Source organism: Orcinus orca, chromosome 10 (assembly GCF_937001465.1).
Source record: "Orcinus orca chromosome 10, mOrcOrc1.1, whole genome shotgun sequence".
NCBI classification, from domain to species: domain Eukaryota; kingdom Metazoa; phylum Chordata; class Mammalia; order Artiodactyla; family Delphinidae; genus Orcinus; species Orcinus orca.
The window spans coordinates 33,792,806-33,803,799 of NC_064568.1; the positions used below are offsets into that span (position 1 = coordinate 33,792,806).

General features: G+C 37.3%; 1 long non-coding RNA gene across 1 annotated transcript in view; it reads right to left on the bottom strand.

The window, feature by feature from the left end:
• LOC117200687 (uncharacterized) overlaps nt 1–10,657 on the bottom strand; it is a 200,622-nt gene extending 189,965 nt beyond the window's left edge. Inside the window, exons 1-2 of the long non-coding RNA XR_007479468.1 lie at nt 9,550–10,657; nt 7,750–7,848 (exon numbers count right to left, since the gene is read on the bottom strand). This is a non-coding gene — a long non-coding RNA (uncharacterized LOC117200687). The remainder of the gene's footprint in view (nt 1–7,749; nt 7,849–9,549) is intronic.
• Between the last annotated feature and the right edge of the window lie 337 nt (nt 10,658–10,994).

The window sequence follows — 10,994 nt, forward strand, 5'->3', positions numbered from 1 at the left end:
CATTTTAACATACTTTTGGAAATAAATAGTAATATTTTATTTAATATTTTTAAAACTAACTTCAGAACTCAAATTATAGTACTTTTTTTTGTCTTGAACTCTTTTCATCTGGTTTAGCTATTAAAATTATACTTGCCTCATGAAATGAGCTGCCCAGACTTGCCCCCAGTTTTCAACTTTCTAAGACAATGTATATAAGTTAGGAATTGTGTATTCCTTCCCTCATTTGTAAAACCTTCTGCAGCTGTCATTTATATTGCCATCTTTCTTGTTTCTTTGGATCTGCTCTGTTGTCTTTTCCCTCTCATCTTTTTTTTTTGCAGTACGCGGGCTTCTCACTGCTGTGGCCTCTCCCGCTGCGGAGCACAGGCTCCGGACGCGCAGGCTCAGCGGCCATGGCTCACGGGCCCAGACGCTCCACGGCACGTGGGATCCTCCCGGACCGGGACACGAACCCACGTCCCCTGCATCAGCAGGCGGACTCCCAACCACTGCGCCACCAGGGAAGCCCTCCCTCTCATCTTTAAATGATCATTTAGCTTATTTATTTTTCAAATTTTTTATTTTTAGAATGTATTCATAGCTATAAATTGCACTCTAGGAACTGCATTAGCAACATCAAGCAAATGTTGACATGTACTACTTTCATCGTCTTTAAGCTGTAGAATTTCCCCTTTTGTTTTCTAGTTTCCCCAAGTTCTATCTGATAGTAAATTTTTTTGTTTCATTTTTTCTTAGTTTATAAATAAATTGATTTTTATTTTTAGCTAACTCAGTTTTATTAATTTTAAATTTTATTATATTGAAATTAGAGAACATTTTCTGTTTGAGACTTAGAAATATATTGATATTTTCTTTTTGTCTCTAGTATATGATTTCTTTTAATGACCAATCTATTCTAGAAAAAAAGTGTGTAGTCTATGTCTGTATGCAAATTTTAATATAAAGTTATATGCATAACTTTTTAATTATTTTATTAATGTCTTCTATATTCTAGTCTATTTTTATTGGATTAGGTACATCAGCTTCTGAGAGCAGTGATTTTAAATCTCCAATAGCCTTTTACCTCTCTTTCTCCCATTTCTGTCATCTGTTGCTTTATGTATTTTGCTCTTATTATTATCATTGCTTCTGGATATATATCTATAACTATATATAAATGCAACATCTCTTTCTGTTATTTATGATTTAAAAAATCTTACATATATTATTTCCATTACTCTAGGAGACAGATGCAAAAAGATATTGCTGTGATTTATGTCAAAGAGGGTTCTGCCTGTGTTTTCTGCTAAGAGTTTTATAGTATCTGGTCTTACATTTAGGTTTTTAATCCATTTTGAGTTTATTTTTGTGTATGGTATTAAAGAATGTTCTAATTTCATTTTTTAACATGTAGCTGTTCAGTTTTCCCAGCACCATTTATTGAACAGACTGTATTTTCTCCATTGTATGTTCTTGCCTCCTTTGTCATAGATTAATTGACTGTCGGTGCATGGGTTTATTTCTGGGCTTTTTATCCTGTTCCATTGATCTGCATTTCTGTTTCTGTGCCAGTACCATACTGTTTTGATTACTGTAGCTTTGTACAGTCTTAAGTCAGGGAGCCAAATTCCTCCAGCTCTGTTTTTCTTTCTCAAGATTGCTTTGGCTATTTGGGGTCTTTTTTGTTTCCATACAAATTAAAAATGTTTTTGTTCTATTTCTGTGAAAAATGCCATTGATAATTTGATGGGAATCGCATTGAATCTGTAGATTGCCTTGGGTAGCACAGTAATTTTGACAATATTGATTCTTCCAATCCAAGAACATGGTATATTTTTCCATTTGTGTTATCTTCGATTTCTTTCATCAGCGTCTTATAGTTTTCTGAGTACAGGTCTTTTGCCTCCTTAGGTAGATTTATTCCCAGGTATTTTATTCTTTTTGATGCAATGGTAAATGGGGTTGTTTCCTTCATTTCTCTTTCTGAACTTTCATTGTTAGTATATAGAAATGCAACAGATTTCTGTGTATTAATTTTGTATCCTGTAACTTTACTGAATTCATTGATGAGCTCTAGTAGTTTTCTGGTGGAATCTTTAGGATTTTCTATGCATAGTCTCATGTCATCTGCAAACAGTTGTTTTTTTTTAAACATCTTTATTGGAGTATAATTGCTTTACAATCGTGTGTTAGTTTCTACTTTATAACAAAGTGAATCAGCTATACATATACATACATCCCCATATCTCCTCCCTCTTGCATCTCCCTCCCACCCTCCCTTTCCCACCATTCTAGGTGGTCACAAAGCACCAAACTGATTTCCCTGTGCTATGCTGCTGCTTCCCACTAGCTAGCTATTTTACATTTGGTAGTATATAGAAGTCCATGTCACTCTCTCACTTCGTCCCAGCTTACCCTTCCCCCTCTACATGTCCTCAAGTCCATTCTCTATGTCTGCGACAGTGACAGTTTTACTTCTTATTTTCCAATTTGGATTCCTCTTATTTCTTTTTCTTCTCTGATTTCTGTGGCTAGGACTTCCAAAACTATGTTGAATAAAAGAGGTGAGAGTGGACACCCTTGTCTTTTCCTTGATCTTAGAGAAAATGCTTTCAGCTTTTCACCACTGAGTATGATGTTCACTGTGGGTTTGTCATATATTTTTATGTTGAAGTAGGTTCCCTCTATGCCCACTATTGAGAGAGTTTTTATCATAATGGGACCTAATTAAATTTAAAAGCTTTCACTCAGCAAAAGAAACCATAAACAAAACAAAAAGACAACCTACAAAATGGGAGAGAATATTTGCAAATGATGCAATTGACAACGGATTAATCTCCAAAATATATAAACAGCTCATACAGCTCAATATCAAGAAAACAAGCAAAAAGTGGGCAGAAGATCTAAATAGACATTTCTCCAAAGAAGACATACAGATGGCCAAAAGGCACATGAAAAGATGTTCAACATCACTAATTATTAGATAAATGCAAATCAAAACTACAACGAGGTATCACTTCACACCAGTCAGAATGGCCAACATCAAAAAGTCTACAAATAATAAATGCTGGAGAGGGTGTGGAGAAAAAGGAACCCTCCTACACTGTTGGTGGGAATGTAAATTGGTAAAACCGCTATGTAGAACAGTATGGAGGTTCTTTAAAAACTAAAAATAGAGCTACCATATGATCCAGCAATACCACTACTGGGCATATATCTGGAGAAAAACATAATTCGAAAGGATACGTGCACCCCAATGTTCATAGTAGCACGATTTACAATAGCCAAGACCTGGAAGCAACCTAAGTGTCCACTGGCAGATGAATGGATTAAGAAGATGTTATATATATATATATATATATATATATATAAAATTTATATAGTGGAATATTACTCACACATAAAAAAGAATGAAATAATGCCATCTGCAGCAACATGGATGGATCTAGAGATTATCATACTAAGTGAAGCCAGACCGAGAAAGACAAATATCATATGATATTGCTTATATGTGATATCTAGAAAAATGATACAAATGAACTTATTTACAAAACAGAAATAGACTCACAGACATAGAAAACAAACTTATGGTTACCAAAGGGGGAAGGGTAAATTAGGAGTTGGGGATTAAAATATATACACTACTATATATAAAATAGATAACCAACAAGGACCTACTGTATAGCACAGGGAACTATACTATTACCATATCTTTTAATAATGTATAATGGAAGAGACTATAAAAAGATTATATATATAATATATATTATATGTGTGTGTATAACTGAATCACTTTGCTGTACAGCTGAAACTAACACAACATTTTAAATCAACTATATTTCAATAAAATTTTTTAAATTAAAGAAAATTAAAATTTGAATAAATCTTACATATATTAAATTTCCTTTTGACTCTTATTTGTGTGGTACATTTTTTTCTATCCTTTATTTTCCTCGATTCTCCACCTTGTTATCTGAAGTGTATCTTTTTTAAATATTGTAGAGCTTGGTGTTATTTTTGTTTTCATTTTAATTCAATCCGAAAGTTTCTGTCTTTTAATTAGTGTGTTTAATTTATTCTATTTTTACTTAGTGTAATGTTGAATACATTAAGAAATTTTTGCTGTTTAACACTATAATTTTTTATTTAACATTCTTTATTTTTACTTTCAAATTTTTTCCCAGTTTTCATTAGACGGTTGTTTTTTAGTTATTCAATTTTATTTTGCTCCAAACTTTTTAAGCCTCATACTTAATTTTTTTAAAACAATGCTTGAAGTGATATTTATATATTTTCCTTTTACAAGTGACTAGTCCCGTGTCATCTACTTTAGTCTCTCTCAATTCCCATTTTATATCAACTGAAGAATTTCATTAATTTTGAATTATACTATAGTTCCCTTTAGATTCATCTAAGTCCATAGGAGAAGATATCTTCTCTTTAATGTTATAGTTTATATAAACTTTATAGTTTAATCATGCATTACATCTGCTTAATCAAATCTGTCACGAGAGTAAAGTAAGAAAATTGGTATAAATTATTTAAAACAACTCCTGGATTCCAGTAAGTGTTCTCACAACTGCTTATTAGTATCAAGCAATTTGTACAATATTTAAAAGCATATCATGATCCAGATGTCCCAATGGATTAAACAAATGGTGGAATCTCCATATTGAGAAATCCTGAATGAATTCTTGGTACATGCTACAACTTGAATGAATCTCCAGAGAATTATGCTGAATGGAAATAGTTTCAAAGTGTTATATATTGTGTGATTTCATTTATATAAAATTCTTAAAATGAGAAATTTATAGAAATGGAGAACAGATTAACAGTTGCCAGAGATTAAGAAAGGCGTAGGGGATGGCAAAAGCATGGGTGTGACTAGAGAAGGCCAACAGGAGTGATTCTTGCAATGATATAGATGTCCTACCTCTCAACTGTATCATTGTCAATACCCTGGTTGTGATCTGGCACTGCAGTTTTGTAGGATGTTACCACTGGAGGAGACTGGGCAAAGGGTAGATGGAATCTCTTTGTATTACTTCTTGCAACTATTGATGCATGTGAATCTACAATTATTTCAAAATAAAAATTTAAAAACAACAACCAATGCAACAACATCCATTTCTCATCAAATAGGATTTAACTAAAATTGTATTTGGCTTTGTTTTACTAAATAATTTACCTGAACAGAACAGGTTGGTTAAGACATCTGGTTTCACCCAGATCTGCTGTATCTCCCCCACTATGCTTTTCAGGAAAGAGTTACGCAGGCTCTTTCACCCTCCCCTGCCCAGCAAGCCTGGTTAGACCTCATGACTCAGTTCTCAGAGCCTTATTCCCTTAGTCATTTACACTGGAGGGCAGTCTGGAAGAGATCACTCATCCATAATGACTCAGTCTTACCCATTTAAATTAAGGGAATTAAGGAAACAGACACAATCTAATTTCATCAATTTGAAAGGATGAAGAAGTCATACCATCCTCAGTAGAGATGAAATGCAAGAAACAGAGAAGAAATAGTAGTTTAACCAACTAAAGAAATGAAAGACAAGTAACATTAAGACAAAATGCAAAAACAGTAATGATCCATTAAAAATTGTGGTTTGGTGAAATATTGCTATCTAAGACCCACCATTAGAAATGAGAACTTTCAGGAACATTTATACAGAACAGCCATTTGTGACCAGAAAAAGTTGGCTGCAAAAACCGTGTTGAATCTTCCTTGTGGTCCTACTCTGCCTGCCTCCTGGACTTAGCCTTGTCATAGAGTCATGGACCTCATACCATTTTTTGATTGTTTCAGACTCATTTTGTTATAAGTGTGAGGCTCATTTCATGCAGGGTTTTTATTGAAATCTTGCTACTAGCCAATAGGCCACTTATGGGTCACTGGAATCCCTGAGTTTCCTGCCTTTTCATATATGATCACATAGCACCTCTGGCACAAAAACAATTGGCTGTGAAATCTGGTGGGCAGATTTTCTCAATCACAGCATGACATTTGGGGTACATGCAAGTAAAAGTTAGCTCTGAAGGCCTAGGAAGATCAATACAAGAGTCTTGATATATTCATATGTTACTATTTATAATCAGTGTTTTATTTATAAAAATTAAATAGGTTTCCCAAAGCACCTACCTTTGACCCCACTCCATTAATAAAGGCTTAATTAGTTAAATTTGTCTAAAGTTTTATATTTACTTACAAAAATGAATTTTTATATATAACATACTAATATATATAATATATATTAGTGTACACCATACTAATATATAACATATAGATAATGATTCAATACACAAATTATTTATTGACCCAATATCTATATAATCCTATAAAGCCAAACTGAAATATAACTTATAATAATGCTGTACCTTGACCTTGTTATCATCATAATTTGTCTTTATTGTTAGAAAACCATATATATCACAGGGCATACGTAAGAAAGTGAGAAGGAGGAGAAACTGATTTACATACTCTCCAACGAATCACATTCACATCCTTTCTTGGAGCCCCTTGACCTCTGCAAACCCATATGTCATCTGTCCTCTGTCCTCCATGCATGTGGTCACTCACTGGCTGTGGGCGGGATCTACACTCAGGGTTTGTTTGGGTTTTTTTTACACCTTTATTGGAGTATAATTGCTTTACAATCGTGTGTTAGTTTCTGCTGTATAACAAAGTGAATCAGCTGTACATATACATATATCCCCATATCTCCTCCCTCTTGCGTCTCCCTCCCACCCTCCCTATCCCACCGTTCTAGGTGGTCACAAAGCACCGAGCTGATCTCCCTGTGCTATGTGGCTGCTTCCCACTAGCTATCTATTTTACATTTGGTAGTGTATATATATCAATGCTACTCTCTCACGTTGTCCCAGCTTATCAGGGTTTGTTTTGATTAATGAAGAGTTGACTCAGATTCCATGCGTGACCTGGCTGAGGCTGAGCCCTCGGGTCTCTGAAATTGTTGGGATGGAGTGGGGGTGTTGGTGGGTGTGGAGAGAAGCGGCCATCAGCTCCAAAAAGGTTTCTGTCTGTATTGTGGGAACTGTCGATTCACATTTGGCAGACTGTTTTCTGGAGGGTATGGATTAATGGCGATGGGATCATTTCTGAATGCTGTTGATTCTTTGAAGTTTGCTGAGTTGTTTTGGGAAATAAGGAATGAACTGGAGGCCAGGTAGCTGAGGAGAGACCTTTCTCCTCACTGCCACCAGAACCCAGCACCACTGGGTCACCGCAGGGAGCGATGACAAGGGGACATCAGGGACAGCATCTCCGGCTTGGACTCTGGTGACTTAATAATAAGGAGCGCACTCTGCAGTGACAATAAAGACAGGAAAACATGGTGGATGCTATCTGACAGAGGATCCATCCTGGAGATGCTCTCAGACCATTTTGTGAACACATGGGAGACAGTACTTCAGGATGAAGTACTTGGGAGGTATTTCAGGGTGTTTTGGAGGGGCAGAACTGGTACCCGGGGGTGCACCACCTGGAGTCAGGATCACGGTCATTTGGGAGTTAAACACAAATATGACCCCATTTTATCATCACTGGCTGATGAGGTTTGATAATTTGGTATATGACTACATATGTTTATTATTTTTTTAGTAGCTACAGTAGTTCCAGAACTTTGCAAGCAATAACTATAATCCTTACAAAAACTTTGTAGGACAGATATTGTCCCCATTTTACATATAGGACTATGGAGGCTCAGAGTGTTTAAGCAGTTTGCATGAGGTCACTCAGCTACTTACATGGCAGGTCTGTCCGTTTTCAAAGGCTGGGCTTCATTGCCTCACTAGCTCTATATCAGATTTCCATTTCTGGGCTCGATTCCAAGGAGCATGGGAATCCTGCAAATCAATGGGCATGTCACACTTTGAATCTCACTTAGATTCACTTGAGGGATGGCTCTTGACTCAGGCTGGCCAGTTATCACACTTCATCCTGCAGGGCTAAGGAGAGGAGCACTTGTATGAAGTGGGGGACGAGGAGTTTCCTAAGGGTGGTGATGCTCTGGGCAGACAAATCCATACCTGTCCACTGGATCTTCCTACCTGAGGAGAAGTGGCATGTAATTTGGGGCTGTGGGGGTCATATGGGTGAGGAAGATTGCACTGTGCCCATGCAGAAGGTTCTGAAGGCTTGCCTTGCAAATGATTCATTGCAATTATCTCCAGAACGCGAACCCCTGAGATGGAGGTCATCGTCTCCTTGACAGGAACAGATAACAACCTCGTTTCTCTCCAGACCTGACACCTGAGACCAATCTCAAACTGACCACCCCTTCTTTCCCCTGATCTGGAAAACAGTCCTCATTGATGGATAACGGGATTCCCAATTCCAAGGATTCTAGTCTGCCTCGCCAGTTTAACCCAGACCGATCTCTTTGTTAAAAAAAAAAAGCTGCTCAGAAAATTGATTTCTTCTAACAATTGTATAGCAAGCATTTTCCATTCCCTTCAAAGAATAATGAAATAATAGAAGTCAGAGAATGGGGATCTACATAATTTTTGCTCCCCCTGTTGTAGGCACTAAGAGATAAGAGGCTGGGCTGGGATGACATACAGTGTGTATTGCCTACATAGAAGTGGCAAATTTCATTTAGCTTTTATTTTATTTTTATTTTATTTTATTTTAGGCTACCATTTATAATTAAACTTTCAAAGGGTTGTCCGCTGATTGAAAAACATTATCCCCTGCTCTTGTTTCCAGCTGTATTTGGAGCTGATTGGCTAATTTAGGGGCAATATGCCTTTGATATTTGAGTCTGTCGTTCACTTTAATTTGAAACAGACATGCTGAGAAGAGGAAGTTAGGCTGGTGATGTGCTAATTCTTGTTTGTGATTTACCCCGGAGGATCTATAAGGAATCTGCAACTTGTACATTAAGAAACGAAACTGGAGACAGTCACATCTGGTTTGTTGGATGCCCCCCTCTCGTTTGAAAAAAATAAAGCAGTAACCAAAAATGCTTAAGCTAGATAGTTTGATTAAATGGATAATTTATCATGGATAAAAGGCTGGAGACTAAAGTGCCCCAGAGAGAGAAGCTGAGGACATTGCAAGAAGGGTTATAAGCGTCAGTAAGTGAATGGAAATTTAAAATTACATATTATGGAGTTTCTCAGAAACAGTATGTACCAAGGTAAAGCTTTTAAAACGCATTCGTATTTTGCAGTTGAAGGGCCAGGTGGCTCTGAGCCACTGTGGGGCACACTGCTTGGTACAGTTTTGGTTTCTCATGGGGTCCCAGGTCCTGAGGGAGAAGTGGGGATGTGTCAGAGGTAGGAAGTAATCAGCTTCATAAGGGCCATGTTGTGATCTTTGTGGGCCCCCCTTCTCTGTTAAAAAAATATTGAAAAGTATGTTTTTGACTATGTTGGTATAAAGACAACATATTAAATGTATTATATACTAAAACGTTTAAATAAACTCAGTAACCAAAACACATAATAATTTATGTAGTATTTGTTCAAGAATCAAGATTAATGCAAAAACATCCACGATGAACAAAATACAAGCATTTTCAAGAAAGACAGGATCAGCTGTACCTTGAAGCTTTCTGAAGCCCCCAGCTGCACCCTCGGGATTCCAGGGAACATAGAGGAGGCACAGGAGGGAGGCTGGTGGTGCAGAGGGAAAGGTCTGGAGGCGAATCCTTGAGTCCGGGTCCTGCCTCTTTCTTCCCCATTCAGAAGTGTTGGGTATGATCTGACCTTTTTCTACCTCATTAACAAGTGATATGTCTGAACAGTGATGGAGGAAAATATTCTTACCACTGGCAGAGCATAAAAGTTACTGGTAGGTGGTATACAGATGAATTTTTAAATTTTATTTTATCACTTTTTCATTTATTTTAATGTGTGTTTAGTTTCATGTATATTAGAAAATCTGAAACTAGCACATTAAAACAATGGTTTCACAGATACGATGGTTGAGGACAAGAGTAAGTAAAAAGAGGAAACAAAGAGCAAGTTAAAATAGTTAACGAATCAATATCTCTTAGCAAAATTGCTGTCAGAAACTCTGAGTGTTCTTCTAATGACTTCCCAGTAAGAACTGCCTGGATGGGACAGTGACTGAGGCAGGCGGGGGAGTCACTCTGCTGGCTTCCGAGCCCAGCTCCCCTCTCTAACTGCGTGGCCTCGAGCATGTATACATAACCTGGGAGGGCCTCAGTGCCCTCACATGTAAAAGGAGATCCCAAATGCTTGTACCTACTCCACGGAGCTGTAAAGACGAAATAAGATAACTCCTCCAAGGCATGTGGCCCAGACCTGGCGCAAAGGAGGAGCACAACCCCTGTGAGTTCTGTTATTATTATTGTACCAACGTGTGCATTGACTTTGCTCTTATAGGGAGAAATAGAAATAAAGCTATTTTTAACCCCTTTCTCCAGCACTAAAAAATGAAATGCATAAATGGTAAGCCAAGGTAGTGGGGTAGATTAGAAAGAACATGGGCTTTGGAATCAGCAATGGTTTGGTCTTGACTCTGCCATTTGCTAGTGTGTCCTTAGATGAGACAGATAATCTAGCTTCTGTGACCTATCTAGAAATTAAGGGAAGTACCAGTGCCTAAAAGAGAGCTGTGGGTATTGCTGGCAGAAAACAAGTTCGTTTCGTCTGGTCGGGTATGGCAAATTCATATTTCCCTCCCTTCTCTGCCCCCCCCCCCACCTCTCCCCTCCTCACTGCCCCTCCTGCCTCCCCTCCCCCACCTCTCCTCTCCCATCATCTTTCCTTTCCTTGCTTTTGGTTTTGTCTTTCCATAACATTCTACACAGTTTCTTATTCCAGCCACCTCAATGTCTTGCCTGTTCTTTTTTTTTTTCACTTGCCTTTGAGATGTTCCTTTGAATTTAATTAAACTCAAGAGCCTGGAAAATGTATTCAGTTCTGTCCAAAAAAAAAAAAAAAAAAGAAATAGACAAGTATAATTTCCAGGTCATTTTTTTTTCTTTTTCACCTCCTACACTCTTTTTAGGCTCTCAGTG